Source organism: Phoenix dactylifera, chromosome 11 (assembly GCF_009389715.1).
Source record: "Phoenix dactylifera cultivar Barhee BC4 chromosome 11, palm_55x_up_171113_PBpolish2nd_filt_p, whole genome shotgun sequence".
In the NCBI taxonomy this organism is placed as follows: Eukaryota; Viridiplantae; Streptophyta; class Magnoliopsida; order Arecales; family Arecaceae; genus Phoenix; species Phoenix dactylifera.
In genome coordinates, this window is record NC_052402.1 from 19,662,956 (window position 1) to 19,679,959 (window position 17,004).

At 38.0% G+C, this 17,004-nt stretch overlaps 1 long non-coding RNA gene across 1 annotated transcript in view; it reads right to left on the reverse strand.

The window, feature by feature from the left end:
• The window catches only part of LOC120112426, a 13,731-nt gene extending 2,224 nt beyond the window's left edge, over positions 1–11,507 (reverse strand). Inside the window, exons 1-2 of the long non-coding RNA XR_005514056.1 lie at positions 11,495–11,507; positions 8,728–8,732 (exon numbers count right to left, since the gene is read on the reverse strand). This is a non-coding gene — a long non-coding RNA (uncharacterized LOC120112426). The remainder of the gene's footprint in view (positions 1–8,727; positions 8,733–11,494) is intronic.
• Positions 11,508–17,004: the final 5,497 nt, after the last annotated feature.

Genomic DNA, 17,004 nt, shown 5'->3' on the forward strand with positions numbered 1-17,004 from the left:
TCCAACTACTAATTTTGTTGGTAAGATTAAGGACATTTTTGGTTGGAGAGAATTGGACTCTCGAATAGAAATAAAAATGAGTGACTTCCATTCCAAGTATTTGATTGGAGGGAGTTCCATTTTCATTTCTATTTCAGAAAAAATAGAAATACCTCAATCCTTCCAAAATGTAATCCGGACTCTCCTCTAGTATTCAAATCCCACTCCAATTCCGGATGGAAGGTAAAAAAACAAAGAAATAATAGTCCTTCCTTTTTATCTCTCTTACTCTCTCTCTCTCTCTCTCTCTCTCTCTCTCTCTCTCTCTCTCTCTATGTGAATTTTGAAGCTAGAATTACTCTTTTGGCACCGATGTAGTCTCTAATCCGTTACAATTTGCCGCGAATGTAGTCTCTGAGATAACAACTCTTCAAAATGGTGGCCGATTTCCTTTTGAATGGCTCTTCACTGCCCAATCGAATAGTTGTGCTCCGCTCCCCCTTGGTTCTTGTAATCGCACAACTACGTCAACAAAGAAATAGAAGTGTCATTAAAAATCTCAATTAGTTTAATTGCTGATGCAATGCATCCGTTTTTCTTTTGAAAAAAACAGAATTTGAGCCCTCAACCTTGCCTGTATTGTACATACACCTTCAGCATTTTAAAAAATTTCAATCGAGAAGAACATCAATTCAATTTTTGTTGCAATCCGACCCTTGCATCCCTCTCCACAATCATATTCAAATGGCCAAAATATCCCCAACATATCTTCTTTTGCTTTTTTACCTCGCTTTCTCTTCCTTTCTCTTCCTCTAGAGAGCGAGGCATGTTGGCTTGGTGCCACCAACACCACCATCATCGCCTCATCGGCGTGCCCACTCTACTCCCCCCCTTTCTCTATAACATCCTCTACGCCTTCACCAACGCCAATGCCCATTATGGTGCCCTTGCTTACTACTACTGGACGCGCAACCCAACCCCCATCCCCCCCACTTGCTTCACCTTTCCTCATCCTCAAGGCCTGAACTCACCTCTGGAAGTCAAGGCAAGGGCTGAGGTCCATGCAATGTCGTTGAGCCTGGCTACAATTCCGATATTTTTTTCTGCGAACTCTCTAATCACCATTCTAAGTTTTCCTGCCAACATTGCTAGCAGCATGGGCTATCTTAGCTCTCCATTGTTGCATGGTCCAACTTATGGGTCATTGCCTCATGTTTCAAACTCGTATTTTGGATTAACTTCTCATGGGGAAAATATTGGACACCTCGATCTCAGGCCGGACCGACCTCCCTGACCTAGGACATGAACCGAGATGAACGACTTTAGCTCTAACCGGGGAGTTGCCAGCTGAGGAGAACCACAGCACACATCGACCAGGGCTGGCCGTCCAAATAACCGACAACTTTAGCAGTCCGCAGTCGTAGCAGCCTCACATCCTGAGTCAAACCTGCGCCCCACTTGGGCCACGCAGACTGACCCCTGCGCTGCGACTATACCACCGAGAACTGCCTCGCATCATTGCACGTTATGTCAGTCCGAGTAACGATATATAAGACTAGCTTTCCCATACAAAATGGGCAACTCGGAGGACTTGAGGTACACGCATGATAAGAACTCACTATCATTCGTAGAGACCACCCTTTGTTGAGATCTCTCATTTCCATACTATTGCCTCATTATTCTGACTAAGGCATCGGAGGGTCCTCCACTGGAAATTCTGCAGTAAGTGAACTTCTTGCAGGCCATCTAGCGGAGGAGACCAGTGCCCAACGCCTCATCCAACCCGCTCAGCTCACCTCCAACTGATCTTAGGGTCATCCGAGCTGCACTCCTACCTCGGTCCGAATTTGGTGGTAACAATTTCTTTGGTAACTGATGTTTTTGACTTCAAATACTCTTGGGAGCACTCAATTTTCTGCGAGTTCATTTGGTTGGAGATAATCTGGTATAGAAAAATAAACTCAGTGTAAGACATCATATTTAGTGCGAAAGAAAGATAAGAGAAATGGTAAAAAATAGTGAATCTATGCTTGTTTTAGTGAGAAAGAAGGAAAAAAAAATACCAACATAGAGGAGGGTATTTTTTTCCCCATGTCGGATTATCGAGTAGAGGTAATCTAAAATTGACATTGCTTGATGAAAATGCCCCACTTATATTATATTAATTATATTATATAACTAATATTAATTATATAATATATATTATATTAATATTATATTAATATATTATATTAAATGTATTATATTAAGTAAATATTAATATTAATATATTTATTAGTAAATATTAATAATTAATATATAATTAATAAATACTTATTAATTATTCATAAAGTTAATATTAGATTTATTACTAATTAATATATTTATAAAATTTATAATTCACATATTTATTCATATACCAAAAAATACTAAAATTTATTTATAATAAAAAATATATTTTCTAATGTCTATAATTCATTGGACATTTCTGGGCTATTTTTTGTTCTCTTATTTTTCAACAAAAACAGTGGACAATCCACCAATTCCATAATAGAAAGAAGGGTGCACAAAAGAGGAAGAAGAGATAGGATTAAAAAAGAAAAAAGAGAGGGAAAAAAAAAAGGAGGAGAAGAAAAAGGAAACAAGGATCACACAGAGGTGAGGGGTTGCCGGCCAACATCAATCTCTACGTCAACAAAGACCAGGCAACCAAAAACAAAAACATCCCCTCAGAACGAAGACCGTATTCGCACACGCATCTCGAGCTGCACACTAAACACGTTCTTCTTCTCCCGTTTTGATTTGTTTTGGTTCCATGCAAATCATGAGCTTGAGAAATGCTTCTCTCTTCAGGATCATAAAAATGTCTTAGATGTTGCCTTTAGTAACTTCATTTCCCTTTCAGCTGAATGGCCTTGTGAAGACCAAGAGCATCTTGCTATTTTGAAATATTCTGCTCTCGGTTTTCAGCTGGTGAACAAGTTTGGAGGGACAGTTCTTCATATCAAGTTTGTAGTGTAGAGAAGATACAAGGGGGAGGCTAGGAGGATCTGTCAAATGAGAACTACTTTCTACGAGGATAGAACTAAATCTGAGATTGTACTACTAAAATAAGATTTAAAAGAACACTGCTTCTTTTTCTTTCCCCTTAACCCACCTCTCATAATAGAGGATATGCTCCATTGTTCCCCAAAGAATGCAAATAGCTGCTAGAAACCTGGATGTTGGACATCTTGGATATCTCTCCCACCACCAACGACCCTTAGAATAACCTCCTAGCCTCGAGCTCAATGATGACGAGGCCCTCAAGATGCATGATCTCGATCATTGGAGAGGATCGATCGGAATCATTAGAAATAGAGCTGCTGATCATGAGCCGGGCGTCGGGCCTAATCTAAATTTATTTTTAGTTGGGCTTCGACCGAGTCTATTTAAAATTTGCTATTTTCTATACTTAAGTCTGGTCCATGATCAGCTTTACTTAAAAAATTGACGTAAGTCATAAGGAGAGTGAAAACTGTCGAAAAAATACAATTTTGTAGGAAAAATACTCCTTTACTTTGTGAGATTACAAACTCAACCAAATATGACCAACTATGTGCAAGTTTATGAATACAAAGTCTATGTAAGCTAGTCACCACAAATACCAATGCTAGGCAAGCAAAATGTATGGACTGATTTTAAGTGGCAAAACATCAAACACATAGAAGGCATACACAAGAGACACAAGATTTAATATGGTTCGGCATATAGCCTACATACACGGATCATGCTCCGATCAAACTTCCACTATAATAAACAAATTACAGTGATTTCTACTCAAGTATCAACATATATCACTTGAGCCAACGCAATCCAAAAAAGAGGAGAAAGACAAGGGTTACCTCATGAGCATGAACAAGCCAACTCCAACATAAAATCTTCCAAACAACTTGTTGGAAGAAACTACACCCTTGAAAACACAAGCTTCAATGAGTATCAATGGACATAGGAGTAGGACACACAAGCTCTCCCCAAACCCTAGCCGTCTTTCCTCACCAAGAGCTCTGATTTTCATGCTTCTGTTTTTATACCCAGAAAAAACAGCACCCAGGTTTTAAAGTTGGGCTTAAAATGACTTAAGAGGTTCCATGGGCTTGGACCAAAAGAAAGGGCCCAAACTACATAACAATCTCCCCCTCCAAGCCCATGAGGGAGGAGAACCAACTAATGACTCCTCACCGGGAGCCTAAACCCGCCAACTTGGCGCAAAGCTCAAACTTTTCTTTAGTAAGCACTTTGGTCATCATGTCAGAAGGATTCTTATCTGTGTGTATCTTCTCAAGCCGCACTTGTTGCTTCTCTACTACAACACGTAGCCAATGATACCTCACATCTATATGCTTCGTACGAGAGTGATGCGTAGCATTTTTACTCAAATCCATAGCACTCTGACTATCACAAAACACCACAAACTTGTCTTGCGATATCCCAAGCTCAAGAAGAAATCTCTTCATCCATAGCATTTCCTTGGTGGCCTCTGTAGCAGTAATATACTCTGCCTCTGTAGTGGACAATGCAACACATTTTTGAAGCTTTGACTGCCATGAAACAGCTCTCTCAGCAAATGTGAACAGATATCCTGAAGTGGACTTCCTGTGGTCTAAATCTCCTGCCATATCAGAATCTGTAAAACCCTCTAACACTGGTTTGTAGCCACCAAACCTCAAGCACAACTCAGAAGTACCCCTCAAGTACCTGAAATTCCATTTCACACCTTCCCAATGATCTCTGCCCAGATTTGAAAGAAACCTGCTAACCACACCAACTGCTTGGGCAATATCTGGTCGTGTGCATACCATAGCATACATAAGACTCCCCACAGCTGATGAATATGGAATGGCCTCCATGAATTTCCTTTCATCTTCAGTAGATGGACATGAGCATTTAGAAAGTTTAAAGTGACTAGCAAGAGGAGTGCTAACTAACTTAGCATTTGCCATGTTGAATTTTTGAAGCACTCATTCAACATATTTCTCTTGTGACAACCACAATTTCTTTGCCTTCCTATCATGATAAATTTGCATGCCCAAAATTTGTTGTGCTGCACCTAAATCTTTCATATCAAAAGACTTAAATAAAGCTTCTTTTAACTTCACAATCATTTTTGCATCCTAATCCAAGATAAGCATATCATCTACATAGAGCAAGAGAATAATAAAGTTTCCATCACTAAACTTCTTGAAGTAAATACAATGATCTACATCTGTTCTTTTGTACCCATGATCGACCATGAATGAGTCGAACTTCTTGTACCATTGCCTTGGTGTTTGCTTAAGCCCATAAAGACTTTTCTTCAACTTGCAAACCAAGTTCTCTTTACCTTTCACCTCAAACCCTTCAGGGTGAGCCATGTAGATCTCTTCCTTCAAATCACCATGAAGAAATGCAGTTTTAACATCTAATTGCTCTAGCTCAAGGTCCAAACTAGCTGTCAAACCCAAGGCAACTCTGATAGAACTCATCTTCACAACCGAAGAAAAAATCTCATCAAAGTCAATGCCTCTCTTCTGACCAAAGCCTTTAACAACCAACCGGGCTTTGTGTTTCACTAGCTTTCCATTGCCATCCTTTTCAACTTGAACACCTATTTGTTCTTCAATGCTTTTCTGCCTCTAGGAAGCTCCACAAGCTGATAAATGTCATTTTTTAGCAAAGAGTTCATCTCTTCTTGCATAGCTCTTATCCAACTAACCTTATCTTCATGAGACTATGCTTCTTGAAAACTCTCTGGCTCCCCCTCACTAGTAAACATAATGTACTCTGAAGCAGGATACCTTGATGATGGTGTATGCTCTCAGCAGATCTCCTGACCTGAGGTTCTGCACTTTCTTGTTGAGTAGACTGCTCTTCCTGCTCACTAACCTCATCTTCAAGCATCTCATCATTACCCATATCCATTTCTGACATATCATTGCCACTAGTTTCCGGTACCTCATCTCTGCTAGATTCATATTGTACCTCTCCCCCATCTGTAGTATGCTGCAAAGGTGTCGGAATAGATACAAAATCGATAGCATCTTCTACCACATCCTTAGATTTCTCGGCCATTTCAGCATCTTCAAAGGTTTGACCTTCATGAAAGACCACATCTCTACTTCTGATAATTTTCTTCACTGGATCCCATAATCTGTATCCAAACTCTTCATTGCAATAACCAATAAAGATACAAGGAAGTGTCTTATCATCAAGCTTCAACCTTTGCTCCCTAGGTACATGTGCAAAAAGGCTTTGCACCCAAATACCTTCAAATGCGAATAGGAGACATCCTTTCCACTCCATATTCTCTCTGGAATATCAAAGCCCAAAGGAACTGAGGGAGATCTATTTATTAAGTAACAAGCAGTGAGAACGGCTTCACCCCAAAATGCCTTAGGTAACTTAGCCATCTTTAGCATGCATCTGACTCTTTCTACAATGGTGCGGTTCATCCTCTCTGCCACCCCATTATATTGTGGTGTACTTGAAACAGTTTTGTCATGCCTAATACCATAACCAGAGCAGTAACTTCTGAACTCTTTTGATGTGTACTCTCCTCCGTTATCACTACGGAGACACTTCAATGGTTTTTCTATCTCTCTTTTGACCATGACATGAAACTGTTGAAATAACTGAAGCACTTGATCTTTTGTCTTCAACAAATACACCTACACCTTCCTTGATGCATCATCAAGAAATGTGACAAAATACCTATTGCCACCCAAGGACTCCACCTCAATGGGTCCACAAACATCAGAGTAAACCAACTCAAGAGGATTAGATTTCTTTGAAGAAGATTTAGCAAAAGAAACTCTATGTTGCTTACCAAAAAGACAATGATCACAAGGGTTTAGAGTTTTACCTTTGGCAAAGGGAATGAGAGACATCTTTGCTAAAATTTGCAATCCCTTCTCACTCATGTGAGCCAACCTCTTGTGCCACAAGCTTGGAGACAACTCATCTTCGGTGACATACAAGTCATCTCTACACACCTTCATATGTATCTTATAAAGAGTGCAACAACGCTTTACTTTAGCTACCACAAGTGACCCTTTAGTAAGCTTCCATCTTCCATCACCAAAGCAATTCACATAACCTTGCCTATCCAAGACATTCACAGAAATAAGATTAAGGCGCAAATCGGGAACATGGCGCACATCCTTCAAGATCAAAGTACATCCGGCATTGGTTTTAATGCAAACATCACCAATTCTCACAATCTTCGAATAACTCTCATTGCCCATCTTCACATTTCCAAAGTCTCCTTCCTTGTATGAAGTGAAGAACTCTTTATAAGGAGTAGAATGGTAGGAAGCTCCAGTATCAACAACCCACTCAACTTCTTCACCAACATGCATACATTCATTCTCTTCATAAGAAAGAACTATTACTTCTTCACTTGAGCAAGTAGCCATTATATTCTTGTCATCTTCTTTCTTTTGTGTATTATTCTCTTTTTGTTGTGCTTTCCATGCATAGCAATTTCTTTTCATATGCCCCACTTTACCACAATGATAACATTTGCCTTTTTCACCAAACTTTCCTCTAGACTGAGATCTTCTCTTAAATTTACCGTGAGCTTTGTGTTCTCTACCTTGCTTCTACCCCTGTTCTCCATGACAAGAGCTTGTGCATTATCTGTACCTGCTGACTTTCTTCTTGTTTCTTTATTGAACAAGCTACTAGTCACTTGACTCATTGACAATACACCACCCGGAGCAGAGTTACTAACTGTGACAACCAATGTCTCCTAACTATCTGGAAAAGAACTCAAAAGCAACAAAGCTTGCAACTCATCTTCAAGCACCATTTTCATTGTACTCAATTGATTCACAACACTGAAATTCATTCAAGTGATCAGCAACGGGGCAACCCTCTTTAAACTTCATATTCACAAGCTTTCTGATTAAAAAGGCTTTGTTCCCAGCGGTCTTTTGCTCATATCTAGCCTCTAACTTCTTCCACAACTCATGAGCATCGGTTTCATTAGACACCTGATGAAAAACACTATCATCCAACCATTGCCTAATTGTCCCAATAGCCTTTCTATGCAACTTTTGCCAAGCTTTATCATCCAAGTCTTTAGGCCTAGCCGTTTCACCCTCTACGAGCTCATACAAATCTTTGTAATAAAGAATGTCTTCCATTTTCGGTTTCCAAATCAACCAATTTGTGTTTGTAAACTTAATCATGGTACTAGAAGAACCTTCCATCTCAAACCACACAAGTCAACCACAAGCCACACAACTTAGCTCTGATACCACTTGTAGGAAAAATACAATCTTGTAGGGAAAATACTCCTTCACTTTGTGAGATCACAAACTCAACCAAATATGGCCAACTATGTGTAAGTTTATGAATACAAAGTCTATGGAAGCTAGCCACCACAAATACCAATGCTAAGCAAGCAAAATGTATGGACTGATTCTAAGTGGCAAAACATCAAACACATAGAAGGCATACACAAGAGATACAAGATTTAATGTGGTTCGATATATAGCCTACATCCACAGGTCATGCTCCGATCAAACTTCCACTATAATAAATAAATTACAGTGATTTCTACTCAAGTATCAACATATATCACTTGAGCCAACACAATCCAAAAAAGAGGAGAAAGACAAGGGTTACCTCATGAGCATGAACAAGCCAACTCCAACATAAAATCTTCCAAACAACTTTTTGGAAGAAACTACACCCTTGAAAACACAAGCTTCAATGAGTATCAATGGACATAGGAGTAGGACACACAAGCTCTCCCCAAACTCTAGCCGTCTTTCCTTACCAAGAGCTCTGATTTTCGTGCTTCTATTTTTATACCCAGAAAAAACAGCACCCAGGCTTTATAGTTAGGCTTAAAATGACTTAAGAGATTCCATAGGCTTGGACCAAAAGAAAGGGCCCAAACTACATAACATAACAAAAACAAAGACGTGAGAGATGGATAGAAGGGTATAGTAGATATTTTGAATATTTTAAGGCACATGACAGTCACATGAATCCTTTTATTGAAACTTGTTTCGTGATGGATGGAAGAATCACACTGCAATGAGATATAATTTTAAACATCTAATTGCAGACTTTTGAAGTACAGGAAGTGAATGCATAACACAAACAACGTTGAGATGATTAAATGATAATTTCCTTTTTTTTAATTGTACATTGACAAAATACATCACAAGTATAACTTGGATACACAGTCAGTGGTCTAATACTTAAACTTTTATTTTTCTGTTCGAATTGATAAGACTATTCCAAATCCAAACTTCTTGCTAAGCCTGACTGAAGGAGTAGGGTGGGGAGAGAAATGGCTGGAGTTCTATGTTTACTCATTCGGATGGATGATTACCAAGCTATCATCATCATTACTTTCATGTAGGGTTGGAGAGATTTATTGAAGCTGCAGAGGACGCTATTAAGGATCTAAGTCGTTCTTGAAGGTGCAGTGGAAAGGGAATGTAAAAGATAATGCTATGAAGCTTCATACATACAGGATTGTATCTTCTGCTCGAAAAAAGATTTCATCCGTACGAATTCATCGTTGGATTATACAATAATTGCTTTCAGATCTATACAGATGGACAGATTGAAAAAATCCATAGTGCTTTAAATTTTCATTGGTGTCAGAAACAAAAAGCAATCATTTTTTTGGCGTGAAAGATACAATTCGAACCCATCGTTGGGAAAAAAAAAAGATGGTGGATGAGTTTGCATCTTATGCGGCTGTTATATTCTTCTAGAAACAATGCCACTACCAAATATTCCTTTATGCTTCCGAATCCGAAGTGGCGGCAGAATTTTGGCTCTCGTGTGCTGGCCCCCACTGTAACCTATTTCTTATTTGATTTTAATGCTCCTTCCATACGAAAAGAGTCGCCTCTAGGCCTGAAGCGTAGCGGGTCTCCACGTGTCCGAGCTATCACAGGATTGAATCTTGGAAACATTGAGAAAATAAAACTTCTAGGTATGCTCAATTCTATCCCCATGATACAGAACATGAAACTGAGATTCCAATTAAATCATTTGTTAAGCATGGTTCGAAAAATATCCATGAATCAATTATTAAAGATTTGCAATTGGTCCTTGATCCAAACAATAAATATATTAAAGAATTTTGGCATTCGCATGATCCGCGTGGAACATATAAAGACAGAGACTTGAAATTAAAAATTATCGAGGCTCGAGCATCTGCTGATGAAATTGCTGCTCTAAAGGTTAGTGATGTTCTTCGATATGCAGAATCGCAAGATGTGGACATTCGTCATAAAGGAAAGGAATTAATCGCACCCTTGTTACGTAGTGTCAACTACTAGAGAAAAGATTTCTAATCTAGCAAGGATCAAAATGAGAAATTTTCATGCTTTGTTTTTGAATGCAACAACATGGGAGAAGGAAGAATTCACCAACATGTTCATGATACGTATGAAGCTATTATAGAACAAATCAAGCAACATTATGATCCGAATTTTACCAAGGATTACATGATACTGTAAAGGATGAAGATAATGATGCCTTATTGGTTGGAAGGAAGGCTGTTCTTCCATCTTTATTCCTTGGAGAAAAAGATACATAGTTCAAAATTATCAAAATGTTATGGCAATTTGCAACCGAGCAAGACCTCTTGTTTTATTTATTACTTATACGATCAGAGTAGGATGAGATACAACAATTTCTTGATCTTATTGGTGGGCAAATGGCAAGCAATAGACGTGATATAGTTACTCGACTTTTTCACATGAAAGTCGAGTAACCTTTTGGATTATTTGATTAATTGAAATCAGTTTGAAAAAGTTATTGTTAGGCATGTAATCGTTTGATACTATTTGCTATTGTATATAATTATTGCCATTTGGTACTTACAAATGTTAATATATTTCCATCTTTTCTTTCCAGATTTGTTGGTCCTTGAATTTCAAAAGAGAGGGCTTCGGCCAATTTGGGGGAGCTTTTGGAGGGCCAAAAAGCACTTTTAAAAATAAGAGTGTTTGGTAAAAAATTTGGGAAGTTGTTTTAGCTTTCTGTTTTTAGTTTTTTGGGAAAAGCTCTATTTTAAAACTTTCCGGAAAAGCACTTTTAGTCCCGGTCGAAAAGCTATTTTACACAAAAATGTCTTTTTAATAATTGTTTAACCAATTTTATTATCTAGCTAGAAAATTTGTTATATTATAGAAAATTAATTTACGCTAATAATTATAATATTTTATACTTTTATTATTATATTATATTATAAATATAATATTATAATACATTATATCATAATACATTGATATGTTATGTTAAATAATTTAATATTATAATATTACTATATAATATTAGATAGCGTAGGAATAGGTCCGGCAAAACCCCTATATGGCTTCTTCTATTTCTCGATAAAAAGATACATTATACTAATATTATACTATATTATATATTTATATATTAATATATATTATATTTTATTATACTCTATTGTATAATACTATGTAATATTCTTTATAGTCATTTTGTCGTACCAAAAGTATTTTTTCAGTTTGTTTACCAAACACATATTAAAATAACATAATACTTTAAAAATGTAGTTACTAAACAGCAAACAACTTTTTATAAAACCTCTACTTCTCATAACTCTACTTTTAAAAGCTCTATTGCCAATAGCTTTTCCAAACGGGCCTTCCTTATTGTTATATTCTATTAGTATTTAAAAATCATATATTTTACAAAAAGAAAATCACGTAAAATCGAAGATCCAAAGCACATTGATAAAGTGTTACTATTTAAAGACTTTCTTAAACTTCTACATCCCATCAGTCGAGGGATATGGTATTAATCAGCAATTTATAACAGGTTTCCTCTTTGGCATGATGTCAGTTAAGGATTTGCACCAACTATGAAGTCCACCAATCATGGGATATTTTTGTGATACCTTTCCTTTTTTGGTGTATACGCCGATAAATAGTAGGATTTTTGAATTCTTTTCCATTTTGTGCAGAGACAATCCGTATAAGTATGCGATGATCTTTTTGCATGACAATATAAAATCAAATATTTTAGAATCATATTTTTTTTATTTAATCCTAATGTATATTATGGGACTTTTCTTATCTATTTAAACTTTTTGGTTCAATTGGTTACTTAACTTAGAACTTGGATTTGCCAGAGATCACAAGTTTAAATCTCTCCGGTTTACTTATTTATTTAATTCTTCTCAATTTATTTGTTAATCTAATTCTGGTCTATCCTAATTTAGATATCTCTTCCGTGCATAGCCCAGGCTACAAATGAGGGGGATTAGCTCCCCTCATGCTTGGTCCAGGTGTTAAGCCTAATATATATTATAGATATTTCTCCATCAAATTATTGTGCTTTTATTTTTTTGCACTAAAGCAGCTAAATTTTCATGATTGATGGCTGATGGGAGGCAAAATGGATTGTCCTACTCTAGCTTGGAGCCACCCAATTCCGGCCAAGCAGGCCTCAGAGCCGAGCAGGCCAGGCCTTGGCCCCACTAAAAAACTGGAGCCGACCTCGACCAGAGGCCAGGCCGACCTCGGATCCCACTGAAGGCCGAGCCGACCTCGGCCCTGTCAACCTTGATCCCGTCGAAGATCCCGCAAATCCTCAAAACAAAAGGAATGGTTCCTCCCCAAGGCCTTATATAGCCTACCTTAACGGCTTTGATCGGCCTGCCTGGGCGGTCGAGTGGCCAGATCATGCCACGTAGCAGACCCAGAAGCTCCCTCAACAGATCTTTTTGGATCGCGGTGTTAAAGGTCGGTCATCATGACGGCTGCCTCGAGGGGCGAGGCATTGATGATTGGCCCCTTGCATACCATCAGGTAATGCCTCGAGAGGGAGCACGCACACAACAAATTGAAGAGCTTCCTCAACCACTTCTGCTTGGAATGACATGGCAAATCCTCAGAACAAATCTGGAAAGATATCTCCCAAATTCTCCGTCCGCGGGATTGATCTTTATGATTCACGCCGCCTCTAGCTAATGGCCCGTTGATCACAAATTGGCCTGAGACTTCAGGTAATGGCCGAGACTCTCACCCTATAAAAAGGGGTAGGAAAAGTCCTTTGATAAGCCGGGAAAAAGAATACAAAGCAATTCAAAACACTTAGAAACTTCTCCAAAAACACTTAGAAATATATCACTTAAATAAGCAAATAAATCTATAATTACGATTAATAAAAAATCTTAAAAGGAATAATATATATATATATATATATATTATTCGGTATCAAAATAAATCTATTTTAGCACAAAAAAAATCTATTCTAGCACAAAATAAATTTATTCATTTAATAAATTTAAAGCATAAAATTACAAATACTACAGATCTACTAATATTAAATTTAAAATAAAAGTAAGAAGAAATAGCCTGATTGAAGGCAGGTCAAAGCGCGTAGACGCTGTCCCAAAGAAGTGTTTGCTTCCACGTACGGATCTCCCAGCAATCCTTCTCCGAGATACGACGATCCAAAAGGTTCTTCTTCGATACGTTTCGGAAAAAACCAAAATACATTCGATCGGACTTGCAAATCCAGCAAAGAACAAAAAAAATAAAATAAAATATACTAAATAAAAGTGCAAAAATAAAAATCAGAAGTGGCTAAGAAGGGGAAGAACTTTTCTCCAATTTTTTTCAGTATTTTTTTCTATTTTTTCATGTCGAGAAAGGAGAAAAATGAGGAGTGTTTATAGGGTTCAGGCATTGGCCCAATAAAAGAAAGCAAGGGCTTTTTGATCATTTTGCGGACGCATCCGCGCCTTCTGTAGACGCGTCCGTGGTCATTTCGTGGCCAGCGGGTGATGGCACGCTTCTATGAAACGTGGATGCGGCCAGCCCGCGAACATTTTGCAGCCAGCGGGTGCTGGCACGCTTCCGCAAAATACGGATGCAGGCAGCTTGCGATTATTTCGCGGATGTCCCAGCGGGCGCCCGCTGGCAGGCACGCGCACACCCGAGACAAGCGTCTCTGGCCGCGTGCGCCATTAATTTTTCCAACAGATATATGAATCTGATTTATGATCATCTTAGGATGCACCATCAATAAGACAATAGTAGGGCGAATACAAGCTAATCTACACCAAAATACTAAAAGGAATAATACTTCTATTTAAAACATGAGGGGTAAATATAATGGGAGTTCTCTCAATCTTCTTTTTTTTTTATTCCTTCACTTAGACAACCATATGGACCCCTTTATATAGGTTTGAAAAGAATAAGATAGCAAGAGATGTACGTTTTACAAGCTTCTCTCCATACATCTTTTTAATATTGAAGGGGCTGCATTTTTCATAAAGTCCGGAAAGGTGCATCTCTTAGTTGAATATCCAACATATTCCCAAAAAATGCAATTCTTGGAAAAACTCCTAAAATAAAATTAACATAAAATATAAAATAATTTAAAATTTTGAATCATAATAAAAGTAAAAGAATTTAAAATTTATGATTATAAAAAATTAAAAATCTTCTATACGATTTAAAATTTTAAAAATCATATAAGATATTTAAGTATGTTTTTAAGCTATGAATACAATGTAATAAGATACTTTATGAGTTTAAACTTTTAACTAGCAATATTATGCTCCATTTATAGACAAGTTCCAAACAAAACTCTTTTGGTACAAATATCACATGATAATTACATAGTATATGCGGATCGCATCTATCATCACCAACATCAATCTTCTCCTCTTGCCCTCCTCTTCTCCTTTTTCCTCCTTTACCATCATGACAAATTGATGATAACCTACATTGCAAGAGTTGCCAACTATCACCACCAACCCCTACTTTTCACCCTTCTCCTCCCCCCTTTCTTCCTTTTCCCCCTCCCAATTAATCTTTGCATCGAGCTAGCTACACCCCACCATCACTGCCAACCCCTCTTCCTTGCCCTTCTTCTTCTCCTCCCCTTCAGAAGTCTTTTTGTTACATTGAATCTAGCCCCAATCTTTAGTTGTGTATTATGACAATGAATAGCAAATTTCACAATTTAGGGTCTCTACTTTTTTTTTTTTTTTTTTTTTTTTTTTTTTTTTTTTTGCTGAAAGAAAAAGGGAAGAGGGGAGGAAGGGACAAGCCCACCCCCGCATAGCAGCCCCACACTGGGCCTCCGCCCCGCCAGGAGCATGTTCGATGCGGGCAGAATGACTGTTTGGTATAGGCCCAGCTCACCAGGCCCCAGCCATATATTACTCATACCCTCCCCACCCGTGGCCTCGGCTCATTACCTCTCTGGGCTCTGGCACGAGTACCCCGTGTGAGTACGTCACACCTGGCACCACCCAGGCTACCAGCCGACCAGTAGCACTTCTAGATCCCGTGTCCAGGCGCGGGGCATACGGTCCCCAAATTTAATCGACGCCCGTGCGTTTCGAACCTGGAACCACTTGGTTAGAAGCAAACGCCCCGTTCCAACTGGGTACTTTTCATTTTTGGCAAAAAAGCTTTATTTGCACCATCCATTTTATAACCAAAAAATTAAGATGACGTATCATTTATTTTTCAATATTAGGATTTGGGTCAATTCCACATGTAAAATTTATTAATATCATGATAAATTTAGACAAAGTATGGTGAAAATAGTCGGATCTTTTTGCCTATTCCTATATTTGCCATCCACATATCAGCACTATAGCTCAAACTTACACACATCCAAATCATTACTCTACTCTGGAATTCTAGACCTATCCATCAATATGTACTATGAGATTTGTGTACAAAAAGGGTAACAGCATTATGCTGCCAGCCAATAAATTGCTTCATGCGTCCTTGCGTCAACTCCGAGCAATAAGATGCATCTTGTATAATTAAAAGACATAACTTCTAAACTCTCTCCTGAGGCATGGAGTGGAGATGGCTGCTTGTACCGGGTAGTTAGCTATAATTTAGGGCTGACAATTTTTAACCCGACCTATTAGTTTGGCCCATGAATGATTTATTTTAAGCAAATTTAGTTTAACATAAATAGATTTGGAACATAAATAGATTCGGAACTACTCATTTATACTTGTTTATTAAATAGGTTAGATTTAGATTTAGATCTTCGTCTTATTTATCCCATTTGACTTATTTAATAACTGAGTCAAACCATAATCCAACATATTTAATCTGTTTAGGATTTATTTAATCTGTTTAAAACTTGCTCAACTTGTTTTTAACCTATTTAGCTCAACCCGTCCAATCTATTTAATCTATTTAAATCTAATTAATACGTTAAAAATTTACTTAGCTTATATAACAAATTAAACCTGACTTAATCTGTTTAATAAATATATTATGTGGGTTCGGATCGAGTTACCTATTTAATAAATAGGTTGAATTTAAATCTGAATTTTTGATATGTTTAATAAATAGATCAGATTCGGATTGACGAAATTTTGATCCGACCTATATCTGATCGAACTCGTATCCAATTCAATCCGACCCAATTACCACCCCTACCATAATCCATGGGAGGTTAGCTATGCTCCACTTTAGAACCCTGTCTCTCTTCGCTTAACGGCTTGATCTTTCCATTGTCTTCTGAGTTGGTTGAGTAGAGTTTGGAGCCAGGAATTCTGGTTTCAGATCAAAATCGACCAACTTCAATCTTGATCAAGGGTTCAGAAAACCAGGCTCTTGGCTTATCATTCCAAGGAATCTGAGTTACATCCAATCAAGTTTGCTTACACTGCCCCGTCACCCCACTTCAGCACCGGTCTCTTTCTGTGGTCAATTTCAACTCTCCGACCAGCTGTCTTGTTTACTTACGGACGGAGACCGCAAATCTCCAGAAGGACATCACGTAAACTACCCCTGCCTCACCCACATCCACGACTCCAACATTAAACCTCATGACCAAGATGACATGGCAAATTCCCCATCAATCCCTTCTCCCCTTCCCTTTCTCCAGTAAAAGATAGTTCGTCAAACTTCGAGGGCCCCAATTCAGAGACTCCAGCCCCTTTTTCTCAAATGTACTCCAACAAGTCTCCTTTTTCTTAAACATCGAATAAAAAAAAAGGGGAAACTAATGTGAAAACGGAGAGTGCATATA